General features: G+C 38.4%; 1 pseudogene; it reads right to left on the minus strand.

Annotated features, from left to right (window-relative positions):
* Window positions 1-4,857: 4,857 nt before the first annotated feature.
* LOC149045631 (DDB1- and CUL4-associated factor 1-like) lies at window positions 4,858-16,785 on the minus strand (annotated as a pseudogene).
* Between the last annotated feature and the right edge of the window lie 6,998 nt (window positions 16,786-23,783).

Raw genomic sequence — 23,783 nt, forward strand, 5'->3', positions numbered from 1 at the left:
ACTAGTTAACTCTACCTTGGTGAAGAGTTAAGAAATAAACATTTGATAAACTTTCAATAGGGCGATTGGCATCGCAACTTATCGTAATAATGCAAACATTTCCGAGAAGCCAATGTTGGAAAATGGATCATTTTTCTATCCATATCTTGTAAAAATTAAGGTCAATGAAGGAAATATGAATAAACTTGAAAGGTCTTGGCTGGCCACCAACACCAGCACCTGTACAACAACAACTGAAGTATGTCAATAATCATGTTTTGTTACCCTTGGTGTTATCAAAACAAGCATGCTGACATATCTGTCAACCAAAATGCGACTAAGAATAAAGTATTTGAAAGCCTAATGACCCAATTTGCCAGTTGCTAGCTAAATATTATAAGAGGTACCGATAACTAAGCACGTAATACTTCTTAAAAACCGTCTGGAGGAGACAGATTGTACCTTTCTGTGAGAGCGTAGCCGGTTTTAATTACTAAGCTATTGAGTCATTCATCACGCCCTTAAAACCAAGACTATTGCCGAAATGGCCTACAGTATATTCTAGAGCTCGTGTGAATGATTTATTCGTATTACATCATTACACATTTAACGCTTTGTTTTTGGAAGCAGATGTGAACTGTTTGTGGAAAAAAAAAATTGTTGAACATTGATAAGGGTTGAGACGACCGCTGGTGTTTTCATCATAAAGTTAATGTTCAAGAGAACTTAAAGTTTAGCTAAATCTCGTTTTTCATTATTCTCGAATTTAATAATAGCAAAATATAAGCCATTTAATTACCAATCAGCCATTTTTGTGGCGTCCTCAATTTGTGAGATGTTTAATGTGGTCTTATTTGATATTCAAGCATGACGCATTTTAAAATAAAGGTTAGACATATTCATCTTGAGGTTTTCCCTCCTGATTGTGGGGAAAGTCAGCTGAAAGAGGCCAAAAATGCAAAAGTAAGCAGTGGTTCACTGTGAATGTATCAATAGAGAAGTCAGCAATAACTGAGGCGGCGAAAAAGGAAAAGAAAATAACAACCTTCCTTGTTTAAAAGCGCCGCCAGCAAGAGGACTAAAGGGGCCGCACAAGTGTACGGAGTAGACTCTTTTAAGGTTTTATTCAACAAAGTTGCTCCGCACTTCGCTGAAAACGGTTTGTTCAGTCAAAATGCGAGATATTAGATTTACGTGAGAGAACAAGGCATATCGAGCAAAGACAAGTCCACAATTAACGTTTATTATTCATTTTGTTTATGCATGGGCGATCTTTAAAGAAATTTTAGAAACCCGTCCAAAATAGATGGAAAGAATCAATTCTCAATCAATATCTCATTGTATTTCATGGCAAAAAAAAGAGACTAATTGATGTTATGTCTCCCTCTTCTTCTTATTCTCCTTCCTGTAAAGAGAACATGGAAAAGAAAAAGAAATTTGTATTCCTCCTCATATTGCAATAGAGTTTTCGACTCTGTAAGTGCAATTACTTGTCAGCATTCAATGATTCCTTATTGATTAATATGAAAATTTGCGAAAAAATTATTTCTTTAAGGACACGGAAGTTTTTCCACATAAGTAAAGACGACCTTAAATCACGAACAACAACAAAACGCCCTGGCTGTGTCCTTTACTGCCTTTCTCACTTCTGTGATTTTCCAACAGTAAAGAAAGGGATTCAGAGATGAGTTCAGATAAACTAAAGTTTTCGTAAAGAGCCACAGAGCATGAACTACTGATCCACTAAGTACTGTATGTCTCAATATCGACACAATTATAAAAGGGGTGTAGCATGCCACTAAAGCCAACTACACCCAAAATATGCTGGAAACTGTTTTCTGATATTGTTTGATGTTCAATTGAACTCTCCCATTTAATCTTTGTTTTGATGAACCTTTTGCTGTCCATGCACGTACTCTTCCCCTTCCTGTACCTTTTACTCCTGCTCCTTCTTCTGTGGCTATTCTTGTCCCCGTTATTGCGCCTGCTTCATCTTTTCCTACTCCTATATCTTCTCCTGCGTTTGACCGTCCTTCGCCAGGGTTGTCTTCTACTTCAGCCTGGTACCGCTGTAATCTCAGGTGGATCTTTACGTAGCAAAACACGGAAGTAACCAGAGATACCACGACGGCCACAAAAGCAACAATCTCCGAAACCGTTTGACTCCAGACACGAACCAATCCGCATAAAACAGCAATTATCCAGCATAAAAGTATAACAGTTTGAGTTCGCTTTAGTGTCACAACTTATCTGTATCTCAGCCTCAATAACAGAACAAGAAGTCTGTCAACACTGATGGCTGTTGATATCAGTACAGTCACTCCAAACAAAACATAGTTGGATATACAAACAACCTCTTCGACGTAACACAAAATATTTATGTCGGTGATACCAAGATCAATGTAAAGAAATAAAACAGTCACGAACAGAGGTTGTGAAAAAAGACCCACACAAATATCGGTAGCGGCTAGACATTCAAACAAGACCTTTGCAGCGGGATGCAAAGAGGACACTTTATAAGATGTTAATAGAAGCGAGGAGAAATGCTACTACTCCAATTGGTAATTGTGAAGATAACTGGCTTGTGAGGGTCGCCATTGGCGCTCACGTTCAGACTTGTGGCTCTGTCTTTCCCTCTTTTGGCAGGAAATGAACGTTTACGTTTTTAGGCGATCCGTCTTCGATATAAGAGTATTATTGTTCTGTTAAGAATTTTTAGGAGTTTCTATTGGATAAAAAATTCCTCCTGTCGTCTGATTTTCCGATGACAAATGTCACAGCTATAATTAGACTTGTTTTTAACTCTTTCGTGTTTTATTCAAATTCTTCGAATTTTCATAATGTTTAGTGAGCGGGTGCCACATTTATTTAACAAACTAAATGACGTAGAATCTGCGAGTTATTTCTCACCGATACTATGTAGAACTTGCTCAACAAGTCAGCTTTTCTTTTCAGTTCCTGACCCATGTGTGTCTTTGTCCTTCCTAGCTACGCTTGTTTTGTTTTTAAGGTAACATATTTGTGGTTCCTTTATGATGAGCAAGTGCTTTTTAGATGAAAAAATTTGCATAATATACTGATGTTTAAGAACATTGAGGTCAATTCTCATAAAATAAAGGCATCCTTGAGCTACAAACAACAAAAAAACGCCCTGATTGTCTTCTTTACTGCAATTCTCACTTCTCTGAACTTCCCGCAGTAAAGAAAGAGATTCAAATTTAATTTAATGATATCAACTGAGTTGATAAAGTAAACTGGCTACCGTATGCCAGTTCCCTATTATTCGTAACAGAAAAATTAATTACTTTGCCGCGAGTGTGTTCCCTAAATTCAGAACTCATTAGCCAGAGCCAATTTGCCGGCACGTCAAAATATGTTAGTAAGTAGTGGTACTCTTTTACTTGGCGAAAAACATAAGTGCAAGGCTGAAAAATATTCGTGAAAATCCAAGCTCGATATCACTTTTTCCTCTGAATGAATTCGATTATGAACTGAAGAGAAAACACAACTTTAAAATTAATTAAATTTGCTTTGAAAGGAGTAGGATGTAGTGTGCGGAAAAACAGTTTTACTACCGCAAATAGCCAGCTGAAAAGAAACAATTACCTCATGCTTCTTTTGAAGTAAAAATGAAAAAATAAGCCACAGGAAATATTGGAAAATCACCATAGGAAAAGAAAACAAAATGATATTGACCTAAAAAACTTCAACTGTGTTTTTCTTGAATATAGAAAACCCCCCTTCTGCAGTTGACAGTCTTAAATGGCTGGAGAGACTTAAATATCACCACCTGCTCATTTCGGAAACTAGATTCGTTCTTTGGATGTTGTGTGGTCTTCAAGAGGAGAGTTCTCAACGCCTCTAGCAATGAGAGTGGTAACTGCTATAAAATAACATGGAAAACCTGACGGAAAATACAAACCAAACAAGAATCGATCAATTCGTTGCTTCACGGGCGAAGTCTTATTATGTTTGTTTCGTCATTGATCTAATAATTTTCATTAAAGACATTGTGTGAAATGGTTTCATTCTTTTCCCTCTCTCCTTCATCAACCATCAAAATGTTTTTTCAGTAATCTTGCATGCACTGATATCACCGTTGGACTCAGTTTCCAGCCGTTTCATCTTGCTTACGCAATTTCCCAAGAACACTCTGCAAATTGTTACCATAGCTCGCTTATCAACCGAACCTTAAGGGTCATTTTCTGTGGCGTGTCTGTCCTCACAGTGAGTGCAATAAATACAAGCAGACTTTTAGCTGTTTCACTTGGGCTAATATATTGACAAGCAGTAACTCTGTGGCGAGTAAGAGTAACTTTAGTCCTTTGTTGGCTTGTTTACATTACTAGAGGAATAACAAACCATTCCATCCTTTCTATTTATTTGATAATCAGTAACATGGGTGTAACTTTTTCGATGATGACTTCTACTTTCTGCTACATAGCAATTTACATAAAACTCCATCGTCAACAAGCTCAACTCAGAGCTTAAACTATCATTCCCAAATTGTGTGATACACATACATTTTTCAAAGATAAAAACAAAGCAGAATGACGTGCTCATTGTTGAGTTGAATTAACAACAGAAAGATGGAAACTTAAAAGCCGCGCTTCAAAAGATTGCAATATCACTGTTATCATTCGAATCATCATCGCCAGATATCGTGATTTCAATTTCGTCGTCATCATCATCATCCTCATCCTCATCATCATCATTCTCATCATCATCGTCATCGACATCGTCATCTTCCTTGCCACCTTCGTCGGATTCCTAAGAGAAAAAAGGCATTGAGTCGTTATTTTGCTGACCTACATCAAACACATGTTGCAATAAGTGACGTGATTTAAAGTTCATCTCTGCTTTAGTGCCAGGGGAGCGCTATAGTCCACAACCTAACAAAGTGCAGGATTTTGTAAGCAAATAAGGCACGAACGCTCGTCCGACTTCGTATACCCGGCAAACGCTTTCGTCGGTGCTCGCCTGATTCTAAAAAAGAACATTACGGGATTTATGATATGAAATAATTCATGTGAACTGTTATAACATGATGACGAGATCCTTGTGGTGATATTTTGCAACTTATGCAATCATGAAATGTCAAGTAAAGCCAGTCAGATGGCTCACATTGTCACAGTTTCTCCCAGTTGTCATGGCATAAGGTAGCTGGGATTACTGCTAGCTCCTAAGCTTGCAATGCAGGCATTATATTAGCGCGAGTTAAGGTTAAAAAATTCTCGATCTATTATTTGACCGGCCATGTTTGACTTGGAGATTGAGTGGACGATGAAAGGCGAAAAAACGCTTGCTTAAAAAGCGAAACACCTGATGAATTGTGCGTCACCGAATTTTCGGAATTGAGCAAGTAACCGTAACCACAAGAAAAAGAAAAAAGAAGAAAAACAAAAAAGCGTAGAGCGGATGAGTGAAACTGTGAGGCAGTTTTTTTTTTCAGCGAGGAGACAAATGGCTTCGACTTAACCCCCTCCGAGGACACAGATATGAGCTGATATTCACTGCATTCTATGTTCTTTGAGTGTAGTTTTCGTTAATCCCTTTGACGATGTTTCTTCCATTTGATCGTAAACGGTACTTTGAAGCAGACACACTTCTGCACACGAAGGTTTGTTTTATATTTAGTTTTAATGCTAACTGTGTTCGCCCACAACTCTGTTTGTGGGCGAACACAGTTTCCCAAACCAAAAATGACCTCAGGCGAGCGTAATCTTCATTGCCCCACCCCCCTTTTTGACCGTGGCTCAACCCCGTGTTACAAATTTCTTCCTCTACTGGAAATGAAAGGCTAGTTAGTCGCAAGGCTCTCCTCCCCACCCCCTTCCCCAGCATTTTGTCAAGCTTTCGCACCAATTGCTGCTACCCATTTTTATTCCTCGGTGGAGAGATGTACTGTGAGAATAACGTATCTTCCCAAAGAACACTTCACAAAGACCTAACCAGGGTCCCAACCCAGACTCCTATACTTTAATGATTGGGCTTCAGCTCCTCAAATGATTTCACAAAGAGGTTTGGAGGAAGGAAAAAAACAAAAACAAAAACAAAAACAACATTGAGACTTTGAACAGGATTTGAGCTTGTGACCTCGCGAGATGCCGGGTGCAGTGCCCTGGCCGACTGAGATATTTAATCACTACCCGTTAATGAAAGGTGAATTTGTCGGCTCAGGTCTTACGATCAAGATGAACTGAATTGAATGTTTCATAGAAATCATAAGAATCCTCTCATCTCTGAAGGAGTGAGAAGAGGGAGGAAAAAAGAGAAGAAAGGAAGGTAAGCAGGGGCGGGAGAGGAAGAGGATGGGAATGGAAGAAGAAGGATGGAAGGGAGGAAAACAAAACAATGCAGAGGTTTCCGATTTATAACCTTACCTCAATAACGGCTACAAAGCTATCAGTTATATCGGTACACAAATCAAATATTGTCTTCTTAACGTCGATTGTAACTGTTCAAAAGCAATTAAAATTTCCAACATCATTTACACGCTCATTTCGTAAACGTCAAGGTAACTGATTAAAATGATTAATTAACTGATAACGAGCGCCAAACAAAATTTCTTTTGAAATTTTTAGCAAGCCCTCCTGCTTACCTATTGGTTGATAATCTGTTGCGTCAAAGATCCGAACGAGGTCTCGTACGGTCCAAGGAGCCTGGAAGGCGGTATTTCCAAAGGATCCGAAAGATATTTTACTATAAAATACGGAAGAACAAACACCGCTCCCTTCAGTCCAGAATTAATTTTTTTTTCATTTTTTTTTATTTTCAGAGGCTCTGAGGAACTGTTCTCTGAGGGCCCAGTTATGTAAAGGGCGGATAACGCTATCCGACGCATAGAGTTCTATCTAGTGGATAGCGCTATCCCACCTTCGAAAGACTGGAGCCGGAAGTTTTAGGGTTATGAGTCGAATAAAAGAGCTAGAGCTCTTTCACTTTTCCAAACACTGCAAAAGTTGCTAAAAAATTGATGAAAAGTTGAAAAACTTCCTTACTCAATTTTGGATGTCTATAAACTGCAGAAAACCTGTGGAACCATAATCCCGGGTGAGTATTCTGTGCTCTCAGTTTGAATTTGAATATCGGGATGACATATAGATCACAACTAAAAGCTCACGACCTGGAAGCACTAAAACCTCAATGTCGGGTCTGATTTCCTTCGTGAAAAATTAATAAAGTATCAACGAATTTGAGAAGTGTGTAAACAAGTAAACATGAAATTACCCCCATACATGACGTCACCACTGCTATTGACGATCACGTGACATTGATCTAGTGAAGGACACGAGTCCAGTAAATGGAAAGAGCGAAGATCCCACTGTTTTTAGCGTCAAGGATTATTGGCAAAACAAAAGGCAAACTGTTGATTTGAAATGAGTTGCTCAAGACAATCCAAGGGGTTAGTTTCACAAGAAACAGTAGGCTCCGTCGGTGGGGAGGGCGGGTAATAACCAGATAGTTTGGTTTTATCGACTAGGTTGATGATGTAAATTGGCCGGAAAATCACCTAGGATATTCAGACATAAGTTTATACTCGGTGGATCAGTCAGGTGACTGTGTATTGCTTCCCGAAAACGCTCAAGATGAGGAAACAAAAAACTTTTCGTATGAAATAATAGTCCTTGATATCTATTTCTCTCTAATTCACTGTCAAAGAAAGAAGAAGGAGGTAAAGTGATTTTTCGAGATCCTTGGAAGGCCGACGTTGTGTTCCGTTATTTTCGTGAAACGTAATCTTGACTCACTGCTTTACAGTATAGCATTGGCTCGTTCTATAAAAACAAGAAAAGGATAGTCTCTGAATTGATGATAATCTCCAGCCCAGAGGGCTGAAAAACGCCGCTGACAAAGTTGTTAAACTTGTCAAACTTGTGTATAACCCGTTTGCCTTTGACATCCCATAATACACCGTCGTTCAGTACCAGGTCGTCCGTGGGATTGAAGGAGGCGAGGTTCTTTGAGTAGTTATTAGTGTTGTTGAAATCATGCAGAGTTAGTACCCGCTGATCTGTCGCAGTGTCGTAAATCTGATGCTTGAATATAATCTAGTGAATATCATCATCACACTCTAACTGCATTCTATCAGTTATCGATAAAAAGGGGTTTTGGCAGAGAAGTACCTCAAGCCATAAACGTCAAAAAAAAACCGAAAAAAAGAAACAACTGAATCAAATACAAGAAAATACTGGTCAACCTTAATTAAGGTAATCAATAGGCTTTGCCTCCAATTTATCAACGATCTACCGATAGAAATCTCGAGTTTAGCGCCTTAAAGTTTAACTAATGTTTCAAAAGACGCATTCCAACTGAGTGGCGTGAAAGAAAAACCAAAGTTGTTTCTGAAGCATATCAAAATAACAAATTAAAAAAATTATCAAATACAGCCAAGAGGCCTCGAAACAAGTAAACTGAGGCCCAGAAAAGTGATCTTGGCAATGAAGTTTGGGCTAAAAATGCCTCTTGAAAGTCCATGTATTTGAGAAAAAAAATGATCGCGCCCAAACTTGGGCGAAATTAGCGATTCTATCTTCCTTGCTGTCCCGTGTTCACGAAGGCTGCTCCTGATATGTTTAGAAGTGAAAATGCATCATATGTCTTGAACTCACATGCGCAGTAGCGTCGTGTGTGCCAATAATTCTGTCTTCTGATAAATTACTAAACTTTACCCAGGTGTCTTCGTTAAATGGATGTCTGAGCCAGAGAAACAAATAAAATTATTAAGTAAATAACATTTTTTATTAAATAGAGAGATTAATGTAACGACGAAATATTACAGTTCGCCTACTGTCACCGCGTTATTAACACGAATCCGATTATAGGATACGAGCCATGATATACACCTAAATTATTTCCCATTTTGCTTGTTTTGATCTTGAGCGTTGATTGCCGCAGGTGAATTAAGTTGGAATCATTGCTCGTCTCCTGTAATTTATGACATTAGTTTGTCTAAGTGTCTTCTGTAAAAGTTGTAGCTCTGACAGAACAATGTAAAACTTCTTTTAGTACTTCAGCGATCCTCAAGTCAATAAAAATTAATGGTAAAACAAGGTGAAGTATGTGTTTGTTTTATGTTTCTGCGACAAACAATGTAGTTTGTTAAAGATGAGATACAAATAAACCAAGCAGAGACACAAACAAGGACGTGCCTATCCAATGCACTAGTGGTATGAATCAAAAAGGTTTTCAAGTTCAAACACTTACTTCACTTCGAAAACGTCTCCAAATGACCAAAGAGCACAGGGAGGCAAAGCAGACGAAAATGACGTCAATAAAAGTTCGCGGTCCTAAAAATTGAAGAATGAAGTACAGAAAGAAAATTTCAGTGATAAATGAATTCACAACCTGAAAGGGTCACATAAGCCTTAGAAAGGTTCATAACGTTGCGAAACGCGCTGCAAAACTGATGAATAAAAAGGGTTGATTGGTTTCAGCGAAATATATGGAGACTAAACAGTTAACAAGAAAACTGGATTTGACCGAACGTTAAGTTATTTAAAAGCAATAGCGGAGCTGCCTTGTTTTTGTGGATGTGGAACGAAATCCAACATCGAACATAACTTGTTACCATTTGACTGTTGTTGGGTTGGGGGAGGGAGGGGCGGGTGCGCCCCCCCCCCCCCCCGCAAAAAAAAAAAACGTGAAAAACATTAATGAAACTTTCGACCTGTTCGAAGTAGAAAGAAAGGTATTTTTAACTACATGAGGAGCGAAACTTCCATGTTGTACTCTTACTTTTGAACATTGGCACATGGAAATTGCTCTGTCTGCGCTACAGAGATAAGTCGTCTCTTCCCACAAATTATAATTTTTTAAAAATAAATACGTGAAATACAAATGAACATGAAAACCATGCACTGAGCGGTTTAGATCTAAAAAAGAACCAAAAAAAAAAAAATAGGCGTGATACAGCTGACGACTTAACTTATCACAATCAACGACTAATTCATACACATATAGCTATTTCAAGATAAATTTGGCGTTTGACTTGAAATCAAAAAGGTGTAAATTGAGTTTTGTACCTGTCCAGTTATTAAGTTGTATTCCTTCAACTCGCCTATTTGTGTTCCAAGTAAAACAAACTTGCCATCGGGCTGAGGAGAAAAAGGAAAAACTTACATATTACGTTTACATGACCTCATAAAAGCCATCATTTTTTTTTAAACAATAGTAAGGATAATTATTACGGGTAGAATCAAAGTGCTCTGTGAGCAAACTCCTGAATTGACACATGATTTTTTGGATTATGTTTAATGTTATCTGGTTTTGTGGTTGATTGTAGAGTACGAGCAGTAGTTCAGTGTTCGCTATTGTAGCAAAGAAACAAAGTAACGTTGGGATAAGAAGGCATTACAATTGAAATTGTCATGCTATTACATTTGACAAGGGTGGATGACGTCATGTGTTTTAAACGTAGATCATTTTTGTTTCTGGTTCAAAAGAAAAGGTTGGAAGTAAATGTGGGTGAAAAGTGAAATTTACTGTCTATCACTGTAAATATTGGAAAATCAAGGCAATACTGTCTTAATGAAAACAACGATTCTTCTTTGTCAAATGAGACAAATGGGAACGAGTTTTGAGATATATAACTAAGCCAAGCCTGCCACCGTCAGTTTGGATCTCCGCCTGGGTAGATTTTAGTCACGTGCTAGGCAACGTATAATTAATAACAAGATATAATTTCATTTCAGGCCTATTTATCAGTTTTGTGGTGTATAACTTGCGCATTTTAGTACGTAATATGTATTTTGAATCTTCAAATTGTCTTGAAACGTAAAAGAAAATTGTTCTCTAAAAATTCACTGAAAATCGGTAGCTAAAATTGTTTGTTTAGGTGTTATCTGATTTTCGTTTTAACTTGTAATTTCGTCAGTCGCCGGCATCTTTTGTTGCTTCACATAGGAAAAACACACGCGACGAAACGTAATGATCGATTTTGTCCTCAATCTCACGCTAATTCTGTAAACTCCATGCGCTTCGCAGTAATTGATATTTTCAATGAATCTTCGGATTGTTTTCAAGTTCAAGGATTGTGAATTACAATTTTATGAAAAACGAAGGTTGTTCTGTTATTTCAGTGTGAATCCTTGCACGCCTGCCAGTCGTTGACGCCGCTTGTTGAAACTAAAGCGAAAAAAAAAACCACTCTTTTAAGATTATCATTGGCTTCTTTTTCACCCCACCACTATTCTTAGCAACAAAGCTCACCATTTCGTTTATTTATTACTCGCCAAAAACTATCAAATGCACTCAAAAGCCTAAAATCGGAAAAAAGTATACAGGAATCGACCAATCGAGCGAGTGCTATTCCCCACATATCTACAACTCGCTCTAGCGCATGCGCGCAATTCACGAGTTAAAAAAAAAGGAAACACAAAATCATAATTTCCATTTTATTACGAATCAGCCAAATGCAAACGACACAAACAAGAGGTTCAAACCGTTTGACTTCTAAGAGTGACCAGCGTCTAATTTCTCTCTACAATATCACTCCTTGAATCAAACATTAGGATCACGAGAATAAAGAAAATGATCACCAAATAAGAAGCTCTTGATTTTTAACTAAATTATCTTTGTTAGCACCTTAAGAATTACATAGAGAACAGTATGGAGAATATACATACTGATGTTAGCATGTAAATGGTCAAGCCCTGAAGATAGGTTTTTGAGGAGTAAATTTGAGGTCTGAAGAATTGTCACGGTTCGTTCATCGTAAAAAAAAAAAAAATTAAAAAATCGGTTTTCAGTTTCAATTGGTTTTAATTTTATTCACTCTCGGGAGCCAGTCTTTATTTATCACTTGGTGGTAGGGGTAGGTAAAAATTTTTGGGGATCCCACGGTTTTTAGGGGGGGAACTGAGGGGGATCAGTCGTCTCTAACAGGGCTTAGAGGAGCAACTATAGAATTGACTGCCAATGAGTGGGATCATTACAATACTACAGAACTTTAAGGGGGGATCAGGTTAATTTTATTGTGAAGCAAAAAGAATACTCCGATCCCCCGCCCCACTCCCCAGGAGGAAAAATGACAGGTCCCTTTTTAAGTTTACTTCAACTGCTTCGTGTTTGCCAAATTTAGCCAATCAGGATCTTTTCTATCCTTGAGAGTGGTTAGTCCTCGATATCACTCGCTCCACTAAGCAGTTATAGATCTTAAAAATCACATTAAATATGATAACAGAGAGACTTACTGCAAAACATGCACATGTAAAGAAGCTGTTTTCTTCAGTATCGCGAATGGCCCTGAGCGGTTTAAATCTAATGGAGAACAACACAGTTAGACACAACCGAGAACTAAACTGGACACAATCAAAGACTAATTGTGAAACTTCACCCGCAAAATGCGTCAGAATTCCGTAGAGGAACATTATCTTGAACATTATCTTGAGCAAACTTGGCATATTCGAATCGTTTCCTTGAGTCCAAACCTATCTGCTGATACAACTGAAAATAAAAGACTTCAAAAGGAGATCAACTAGTGTCACGTCCTTGCACAGGAAAAACTCCACTTCTTTTGGTCGACGCGAAGACGATAAGCCGGCGCTTTTGAAAAACACAAAAAATCCATTCTGTTGAGAGATTATGGAAACCTCCGTCACCTGTGTTCAGAAATACCGTTTATGTGTGGACAGGGGTCTGAGAATCAGGTTACAATGATTCTGTTAAGAGAACATTAAGAATTTCTAATGAAGCGATACGAAGTACAAATAAGACATCTCCTATCTTCCGTACACAAACCGTCTGCTTAGTCTGGCGCCGTTAAATCCGCCATGACGCGAAAACATTTTTCAAGATTTAGTACAGATAAATGTCGAGGGAGATCACTCTGGAATAAGAGCTGACACGAGTATCAGAACGAACTATTATGATGATGAGACAAGTGTTTCCTTTGTCCGCCACCGTGGCAAAATAGTTTTGTTTAAAGCTAAGAACAATAACGATATACATACCTCTCTTCGCTTTAACCTCGTCGTCATGTTCGATGGTGCGTAATATCTGTACTTTGGTTCAGGGCATTTGTGGGGTGTGACGATAGGCAAATCGGAATAAGTTGATTGTTCACAGTTTTGAGTTTTCTTAGACATCTGGAATAGTGGCGTTTGATTCGATAAACAGCCCTATTTTAAGTACAGATTTATAAACACTGGGATTTTTTAATTGAAAGAGAGGAGATGCATTATGTGCAGTTTTTCAAAAATAATTCTGCAAGATGCCACATTTATAACTCTTGTTATAAATGTTACAAACAGTTTTAAATAAACGGGCAAACACTCGGAGAAACAGTAACAAAAAAAGGAAACAAATAAATAAAAAACAGTAAGGGAGTACCAAAAAAAAAGCAAACAAACAAACAAAACAAGAGAAAGTCTATTTGTCTAGTGACCTAGAAAACCTTGCAGGCAAGAAATATTTCTTACTCAGCTACTGGTCTACCAGGAGGAAAGCTTAGGGTTTCACAAACCTTTTATATAAGTAGCTACCGTTAAAGACATAGGCGGTGGTGATTACTTAGAGGTCGTACAAAATTCGTAAAAAATCTCAACGAGTTAATTTGGTATCATAAGTCGAGTTGATCACCACTTCAGTCAACGTTTACCCTTCGTCATCGCTCTGACGGAGGGCTAACGCTCGAAACGTTAACTTCGGAACTATAAACGGTGGCTAATTTACGTTCTCAACTCAGTTTATAGTACTAAATTACCTTGTTAAACTCTCCAACCAACAAAGCACCACAGTTCTTTAGAAACTTTCCACCTTTAAAATCTTAACAGAAGGCATTACGAGGCCATATTTAAGCGAGAGTGGAATGCCAATAAGAGACTCTCAATGAAACTCTTGGCAATCCTCCAAACGAGCTGAAATACTTTTTCAGATGTTTTTGGCCCTGGCATACATGACTTACCGTATTAAGGAGAATGGAGGACCAGCGGACACAGGATTGTTACACTGCGCATGCTGTTCGCGAAGATACTGCGTCACGATCATGTCCAACGTTGGAGGTGACGGTGAGCGTGCAGGGCGAGAAAGTTCGGAAAGTAGAAGCCGCTGACCAAAGTAAACATGCAGACAAAGAAATTGATCGTCGTTTCATAAACAATATTGTTACACAAAACATTAATAAAATAATAATATCGTAATAATCAACAAATTATAATCCTTTTCGACAAATAAATTTACACGAGATTGAAAAAAATTTTTTTCCATGAATTTCTTTGTTCTTATGGCGGGGGTGGGATAAGCACACGCCAAAATTATGATCAGCATTCAGATACAGTTATCCTGACCGCTCAATCATCTAAACATTGCTATTACCTTTCCTGTTGGTGTTCCAGGGTCGTTGAATCGGTACCGCGTGAGGGATGGAGTGCCGGGAGTGCTCACACCGGAGAAGGCCGTAAAAAGGCTTGAGGAGTGATTGAATCGAACCTGTGTACAGTGACGTGGGACATGACGGTAAGCATACGGTTAGTCTTGTACGAAGAGATACGATCCACATTAAGAGCCTGACTGCTTGCCCGCCTGATTCACTTGATCGACCGATCGACTGACCAAACGAGCGAGCATTAACCTACTGAACGATTTACAGGTTGATTAGCTGATGGACGGACAAGCTAACTGACTGATGGACGAACAAGCTGACTGACTGATGGACGAACAGGCTGAATGACTGACGGACAGCCGCAGTGACAGACTGACTGACTAACAAATTAAATGACTGACGGGCTAATTGACTGACTTACTGACGGACAGGCGCAAATGACAGACAGATTGACTAACAAACTAACTGACTGACGGGCTGATTGACTGACAGACGGACAGACGGAATGACTAACAGACTGACTGTTAGACTAACTGACTGACTGCCTGACAGAGAAGGAGTATCTGACAGACCCTACATCAGTCACTCTGACGAAGAGCTAACGCTCGAAATGTCAGCTTTATCCTTTATGGCGGCCAATTTACGTTACCAACTCAGTTGATAATACTAAATTGACCAACAGACTGTCTAACGGATGGGCTGATTGACTGACTGACTGGCTGATAGATTGACAAGCTCAGTCCCTTACTAACGGCTGATTAACTGATGGACTGGTGGACTAAGGAACGGAATGATGAACTGAAGGACAGATGGACTGACTTAATTTGTCGATTCTTTTTCCTGTAAAAGAATTTTACAAAGGAATTTCAGAAAAAAAATACAAATTTGGTCATTTCCATCGTAACCCGTTCACGCAGACTCGTGCCATTATTACATGACTTTAGAAAATGCGATCGCTGTTACGAGATGATCGTATTTTCCTCATGAGTCAAGGGACCTTGTGATCACAGAATACACTTAACAACGACAACATGCACCACATACTTTCCTTTTAGTAGGCGTATAAAGCAGATTTGATTCAGGTTTTGGGTCAGGTAGATTAGCTTCTTTCCGTAAAACCTCCGCAGTCTCATGAAGTCCTGGTCCAAAACAACCACACCTTCGATTAACAAATGAGCCAAACACCCTCAAGACTAGTCCAAAGTCCAAAGTAATCTGGGACGCTTCACTTTTGCTCTACTAAGGGCTGTAATTGATCTAGAAAACTCACGCCACCTTCTTAACCAATCAGATTCAAAACTAAAACCAGTTGCGATTTTGTCACCCGCGTTTTCCCGCGCTTCAGAAGGTTGCTTATTTTTACTTTAAATTCTAATTGGCTCCACTTGTTATTTTTCTTCGTTCTGATTGGTTGTTTTGATTGCTTTACGACACTCAAAATAAGAAGCAGAGACTTAAAAACAAAGAGGCCTTACAACAAAGATTATTCCTATTAAATCATAGAAATAATCCAGCTCTACATAATTGTTGGACTTGGGACTTTCGTTTCTAAATTTCAAGAGTGTGTTATGAAGCGGGCGTGATCTAAAAATAGGTTTAAAGGGAAATTATTTTGCTTGTGATTCCGCCTCTTGACCTGATTTTCTCTTAACGCTCCTCGACGTTCCACAACAAACCTTGGGTTGTGAGGTGAATGTGAACCAGTTGTAAAAGCTCTTTTGCCAGATATGAAATATGAGTCTGCGCAACAACATCAGCCTAAGAAATTTAAGGCTGATATTTAGGTATTAGACTGTAAAGGGTTTAAAAGTGTCCTACTTAAGAAAACATCGAAATAAGTAAGAAAACCGACCCCACAGAAGATATTGAGTACGAGAAGTAAAAGGACAAGTCAAACTCTAAAACTGTTAAGTTTACACATGATTTCTTTCTGGGCTGTTCTTATAATGCTCTAGAAAGCACCTCTTATTTTAAAAGTATTTAAATGAAATCCGATAGTGTGACCATCTTAGCGACGATCAAATGTTTTCTTTTAGGAGGTGAAAGCAGGGAAAGGATGTCCCTCCTCCCCTCCTCCGAAAAACAGAGAAAGCCTGAAGGCAGTTTCGATAATCATTCATTTTTAAACAAGAAATACGAAGTAGTAGATTCTGATAAATTCTTCAAATCAAAATCATCGATTGTCCATTATTTAACCAAAACTTTAATCATCAAAATTAGACTTTTCCGTACGTTTGCCGTTCAAACGAAAGTTAATGAGCAGTAAACTGTCGAGTAAAGACGCTGTGGAAGGTTTCCGCCCTCCCCTGTGTGAGACGACAGCTTGTGTCAATTTCAAGTTCATACCTTGTTTATTCTAGTCAGGGACGGGACAGCAGAGGACGTAGCGAGGGATTTACCAGTGACTCTTTCAAGTAGCTCGGCAGCATATTTGCTGAAAGGGTGAGGTCAGAAGCATTATCCTCAATGATCGGCTCTCGCATTAAAACTGTCAACAAATTCAAGACAAACGACATTGAGTCAACGTAAATGAAAGAAATTAAATGATGTTTTAGAAGGTCAACAAGGCTGAAAATACGCGTTTTTTACCGAGCGTGAGATCAAGATAGCTGGATATTTGGCAAGCTCTTTTTGGCGCTTTTATGGACTGAGACGAAGAGTCTTGACCTAAACAAAAGCCCTTCACTGATTACGTTCAAGGAAGGACTTACTACATAGCAAAATTATTCTGCTTATATAAGAAACAAGAATAACTTGTTTCTTTTAAGCGCTGGAAAAGAAAGCCAACTGTGACGGTGATTCCTCGTTTTAAATTTGACAAAGTGTTTTGGCTGTCTTCTGTTGCTTTTTACGACTTCTTTGCCGACATTGGCTAAACATTACAGACGTTGTAAGTCTTCGCAACGCAATTTTTTATCTTGCGCGAGATAAAAGAGTGATATCCCAAGCGGATAACAGCTCGGGTAGTCTATCAGAACACAGGACTCGCTTCATCTTGCCCACGGGCAATCCCAGCTGTATAATATACATGATTGGACAGGCGTGAAAGAAGCACCGCACTGTGCAATACTCACTTAGTAACTGGCCGCTGGTAAACAACTGTAGTTTTCCAATGACTTGTCAAATCTTTTTGCTCCTCGATAAACCATATAACGCTTTACAAGCCAGAGCACGAATACAAGCTGCATCAACCAATGACGTTTTCACCACCAGTAAGGAGAGCAGAACCTTAATGCCATTACTGGCCCTGACGCATCCCCACATCTTGGACCAGATGTCGACGCTACTTTTGAAAGTCGGCCTGGATTTCGATTGGAATTTTGCAACAGCTCCGCTAATCTGCAAATAATGAAGACAAGAGTAATCATCGCGGTGACGCCAAACACTAATTGAGCAGTTACAAAAAAAAAAAAAAAACAGGCCTGTACTATAGTTGAACCCAAAACTGAAAAAAAGGAACAACGCACTCGGCCTGGCAGCTTAAACCCTTAAACACTAAGTACTTTTAAATTCAACAAATATTCATAACGTTTGAGAAGTAATTTTTTCCTGAACTTTAATTAGCCTAAGATTGGGAGGAGAGCAGCGTTGAGGGAGGGGAGGGTGGGGGTTGAGGAACCGTGCAGAGGTAAGCAAAGATTATCGTGTTGACTCCGATATTGACTCAACTTTACACATTCATCATTACCACGTCAGTTTCAAAATGAACAATTTTCGCCTGCTCTACCCAACAAACTACGCCTGTAACTCTGTTTCTTATTTGTTTTTGCTTGTTTTGTTGTTGTTGTTGTTGTTGTTTTTTTGTCGCGAGAAAACTTTGAGGAACTCATGCAGGGGGGAGAGAACTCAATCGAAATGTGCACTAACTACTTACCCTGACTCGAGGACCGCACACACAGTTACAAATGAAGTGGAGAGCGGCTTTTTGCACCCCAGAGTCATTGAGTAAACTCCCTTCAGCGCAACGCAGCAGAAGCCTGGAAAAAAAAGATTTCTTAAGATGACTCCATAGAGAGTATATAAGCCTTCTGGCCTTTTGCTGACAAACGTTTTCACAGGTCATTAAAATAAAGAGACTAAGAACATTTCTACTCCTTGTGAAGATCACGAAGGACCTTTGATGGGAATTTTTCGAGTCTTCACGTCTAAATTAATTATCTTCCCGTAGATCATAGCTCATTCCTTTCTGTTGTTCTCCTGACGGAAGTTTCACTTCTTCGCACAGCGCCATCTGAGCCTTAGGACCGACTGTCAACACAAACAACATCTCTAAAGCAAGGCGGGTCACATCAGCTGCTAATCGGATGGCGCCCGCTCTTGAATGAGAACAAAGAAACACGAATGGAGAGGATTAACAAGCTGTTTATACGCTTTTAATGTACAAAAATGTTAGTCGAGATATTCAGAGTTCACAAATAGAGCAAAATATGTTAGAAATAACAATTAATTTCCATTAAATATGGAACGATTACCCATTGATGATATTGACATAGAGCAGTGGACAGGCCTCAAAAATTGCATTTGAAATGCAGGGAGAAAAATTGTAATATCTTAAGTAATAATATATATAAAAAGCTTCATGTACCTTTTTGAACGCAGTAGAAAATCGTTACAACTAATGTTCTGCTACGATTTTGATTTTTTAATTATCAAAATCTTCAATTCCTTGAGTTGATACAATTTCCAAGAATTTCAAAGTCTAGTAGCACAGTCCTACAAGCAGACCTTTCCTGATTTTCCTGGACTCGTACAAACTCTGGAGAAATGATAGCAAAACCAATGACTTACCTATTACTAGTCACTCCCGAGTCTGACGATAGGAAGATCAACTGAAGCAGCAGGGTGAAGCCTTGAAGTCTGTCTATCATCTTTAGGATGAAAGGAAAACATGTTAAATAATAACGAACTTGAGCAGTCAGGAAGGCAGCGTCGAGGAAGACGTCGACTCAAATGATGAATTTTTACTTTTGATTAGAATTTCGCGAGTGGCTGGATGTGTTTTCCGTCTCTTACGGGGCCAAACCACAACCTCAACATAACATATGTAAGCAAGGTTGAGTTCCAAATGGAAGTTTTATTAATTTGCCGTCGGTGTTTCCGTCCTCAGACCACGCAAATTTGGGTGATTTCACGTTGTTGTTTCGCAGAGAGCATTTACGGAAATGCACAAAGTTCTAAAACGCACGTGCTGCGCAATTAGATCTTTTGTTTGGCCACGTCCTCGTCTCAGGCCGTAGTGGTTTGTCACAAATCCCTAATAAACACTAGAAAACGTGTGTATTCTGACACTATAAAGCCCACAGACGGAAGCCAGTTCACTCTAGTTATGGGTAAATTGGCAAGGTGTGTCTATGCTTATGCGCATTGATGAATAAAATGAAAAATAAAAACAAAAACAAAACAAAACAAAACAAGAAACGAACAAACACATAAGTGAATGAAGTTACTTCTCCACTCTATTCCTGAAAGCGAACCGTATGTACTGGACTGAAATGTATATGTAAAAGAGGAAACTTCTGAATATAATAATAGTAATATTAATGATGATTAACATCTGTTAGAAAGAAAAGAAAAAATCATAATGTCTCAATATCTCTTGAACTATAATCCACGAAAATGTTTCTCTACTAATTATTATTACTATTACTATTAGCAATCACTACCAATATTTACATCTTTTCACTAATTCCTCTTTAAAATCTGCCAACAACGATAAAAACATTAAAGAGTAGTAATAAATAAAATGCAATATTGAATCTTTTCTCTAAATAAAAATCTAGCGTCCTAAAAGTCCTGCTAAAAATAATAATAATAATAATAATAATAATAATAATGAAATAAAAAGATATATATGAAGTAAGGAAACACATCAATAGTCCGATTTAATGGCTCCTTCAACAACTTCGACGTCGATATCAACATTCTTAATGTCACATGGCACTCTTCTTGTCCTGGAGCTTCGAAGACAAACCAACGCAGATCTCAAGAGTGCGAATGAGGTTCTGGTTCTGATCCATGAGATGGTTTTGGCATACTGCTCCCCTTTTTTGATGGCAATCAGCTGTGCTAAACGGCTATGATACTTCAAGCACTCCTTTCCCATTCCGCCAGTCGTGGTGAAGACCAAAGGTGTAAATGTTCCATGCTCAATGTCCAGGACTCTCTCTGAGTAGAGACGCTTTTTTTGAAAAATACTATAACACTCTACATAGGAGTTTCAGTACTACAATGTGCCCTCCACTTAATAAACCAAGATACGCCTCTGCGAAATAATCAACCACGACCATGTGACGCTTTTTTTCTTTTGCGCTATTTTTCAGTTATTACCTCAACAGGCTCCCAGCGCAGTATTGTTGGAGCATACTCTAAAATCAACTGACAGTTCTCCATTACACTGCTGTGAGACAGGGATGCAGCCTGAAAGAGAACAGTTGCTCATCAACATGAGTTAAACAAAATGGTGCTAGGCTACCAAAGACAAAACTGCGGAAAAAACAAACAAACAAACAAACAAAAAAAAGCAGACAGACAAACAGACATAAACAGTATCTTCTGCGTAAATATTTAAAACGATTTGGAGTGTTTTTAGGCGAGGTTCATAAATTTTCGTGGTAAAAGTTTAAAATTTACAATGATGGGATTAAATTTTCAGCAGAATACTGCCAAAAACCTTGTCAGGATTAAGTTAACTTCCAACCTCTCTGAACTAAAACAGCCGGGCGGGCATAGTCCTTTTACATCGCATAACATACTGAATTTGCTCACCCGACGATATACAAAGATATACAAATTTTCTCCTAGAATTAGGCGCATCTGCCCTGATGTAAAGATGGGCATCAAAGTATCTCCGTAGAGCCATGCAAGTGTGTTTTGCTGTCTGCCGGCTGCCAAACACCTCATCATCACTCAGTAGTTCTGCCTCGTTGGGACGAAGGATTGAAAGCGTACTTAGCTGCCACAACAAGGTTAAACAAAAAAAGATTCTTTTAGAATGGTTTGCAGCCAGTAATATTTGTTGTTTTCAAGATGCAAACGCAAGTGGAATAGGACCGTAAAATGGCTTGAAAAAATTTAAACGAGACTGCGCAGTCTGCAAAAAGCAAACACGGCGTGCATTAAATACTTGGTAATTCACAGCGGTCGGCATGGCTCTAAACTACATTTCAACAGTAACAAACTATTTATCGAAGTGGAGGTGGCTGGCTAGTGGTGGATATTCACTGGGTCTCGAAGCCGCGAGGTGAATATCCACCGCCAGCCATCGACACTGAGGTGAATAGTTATAGTATATACTTAAACAGTAAGATGATATAGCAAAAAGGGATGATTCTAACTCATTTATTCCCGTGATGATTGCAATATTTCCGCGCGCAAATCACGCGCGAGTTGCTCGGAGGTGAACAGCAACGGATATTCGGAGTTTGAGTAACAAATAAGAATGGGCCTTCAACGTTATTAATTAAATTATCACATTCTACGTTATTTATTCTTTTATTTCTTTACGTATTGCAAAATATTTCCAATGAGTGTCATTAAGAGAAATTGCTACTCCTACGAGAACGGAAAGGTCACAGAACAAATTGACCTTGTGGTGTGATCCTACTCCAGGCGATTGAACTACACGATCCACGTTTCTCTGGGGTCCAAACCATGCCGTGTCATTAATAAATACAACTGACTAGTTATCTGGTTCACAAGCTTCCGCAGACCATCATTACTGTCGAACAATTCCAGCACTGCTCGAAATGAACACGTGAGCGAGAAAAAGAGAGTTGCGAGACATCTGCCAGAGTCGTGAGAACATTCTAGAAGCCACAATGCATACTTGACCAGGTCACTCAGCACAGGGTTTGGTAGGAGGGACACCTGAAACAAGTTACTTGAAACAGTTAATTAAGGGCCCTCGATATATTCTGTTTGTTAATTTCATGATCCCCTGGCCCATGTAGAAAAAAGAGCACCAAGAATTTAATCATTGAGGTTTTTTGTGGAATTAATGGTCGTTTTGTAAGATAACATTTTTTGAGTGATTATCTGTATGTTTCTTATCTTTATCTTTTTCTTTCTCCTTGCTTGCGATTCTATTTATCCATCTAACCAGTTCTTCTTCAATTCCTTTTTTATCTCTCTTCATGAGGCAATAAGTGCTGTAATGTTTTATCTACCCGTGGGTTATACGTTATCCATAATTAAGCTTTTTTTTTGGGGGGGGAGAGGAAGATTGATGAAAAATAAGCAGAGATGCGTTATTCATTGTTATTTTATGTTTAACGGAATGATACTCGTTACTTCTTTCTTTTAAAAAAACTGGTCTGCTCATAACTCACAGATCATTGGTAAGTTAAATCTGCACTAAATAATGCATTTCTTACAACTACAAATCAGAAAACCTAAAACATTTTTTTTAAATGGAAAAATGTCTTACCCTCTCCATGGCGTCCTCATTGTAAGCGAGATAATATAAACACATAGAACATCCGCAAAAGCCACTGATGGGCGTGGTACTTCTAGTAACCGCTGGACACCGTTATGAGTCGCAAATTCTGTAGCAAACTTTTTATGACAAAGAAGGGATGCCAAATACTAAAAAGACAATAAAAGGAAATAGCTTTTAAATTCTGAGGCTTTTTTTGTCAGATCTCAGTAGGTACAATGCATTATTCTCTTAACCTTTAACTTCCACGAGTGACCAAGACAGAATTTCTCCTTACAATATCAATACAATATCAACCAGATAAGTAATGAGAATAAGGAAAATTATCAATTCGGACAGGATTAGCTGATCCAATACTAAATTATCCGAACTAACATTAATTGATGATCATTTCCTTTATTCTTGTAACCTTAATGTTCGGATTCAGAGGAGATATTTTAAGGAGATATTAGATGCTGGTCACTCTTAAAAATTGTTATTAATACTGACTCACCAAGATGGAGTTTTCTTCTCTGAATACTGCAGCAATATCCTGGCTCTCCATGGCAAATGCTAAAAGACCTATTAATAAATAATAATTATCATATGAAGTGATACCTGATACTTGAAATTAAAAACAAATTTAAATGTAACTGCACCAATACACATTAAAAAAATGAACAAAAAAGGAATATTTGAATCATCAATCAAACTATGACTATCTATATCTTAACTCTTTACACCCTAACATCAGTATGCATTTTCTCCATACTCTTCTCTATACTTTTCCTAATGCACTGGCAAGGAGAATTTGTTTAACAATCAAGAATTTCTTCAGTTGCTTATCATTGCCTTTATTCTCGTGATCTTCATGTTTGATTCAGGGCTGATATTGACAGGAGAAATTAGATGCTGGTCACTCATAAGTGTTAAGCTAATATAAATTACCTTGGATGGCCAAACTTAAAAACACCCTTCTACTTACACCCAGTTTATATTGGTGTAAACAAAATTGAGTTAGTCCAGAAACTGAAACTGTACAGGAATTAGGTAAATCTAATTTTTCCC

The sequence above is a fragment of the Pocillopora damicornis genome, chromosome 5 (genome assembly GCF_964200805.1).
Source record: "Pocillopora damicornis chromosome 5, jaPocDami1.2, whole genome shotgun sequence".
In the NCBI taxonomy this organism is placed as follows: domain Eukaryota; kingdom Metazoa; phylum Cnidaria; class Anthozoa; order Scleractinia; family Pocilloporidae; genus Pocillopora; species Pocillopora damicornis.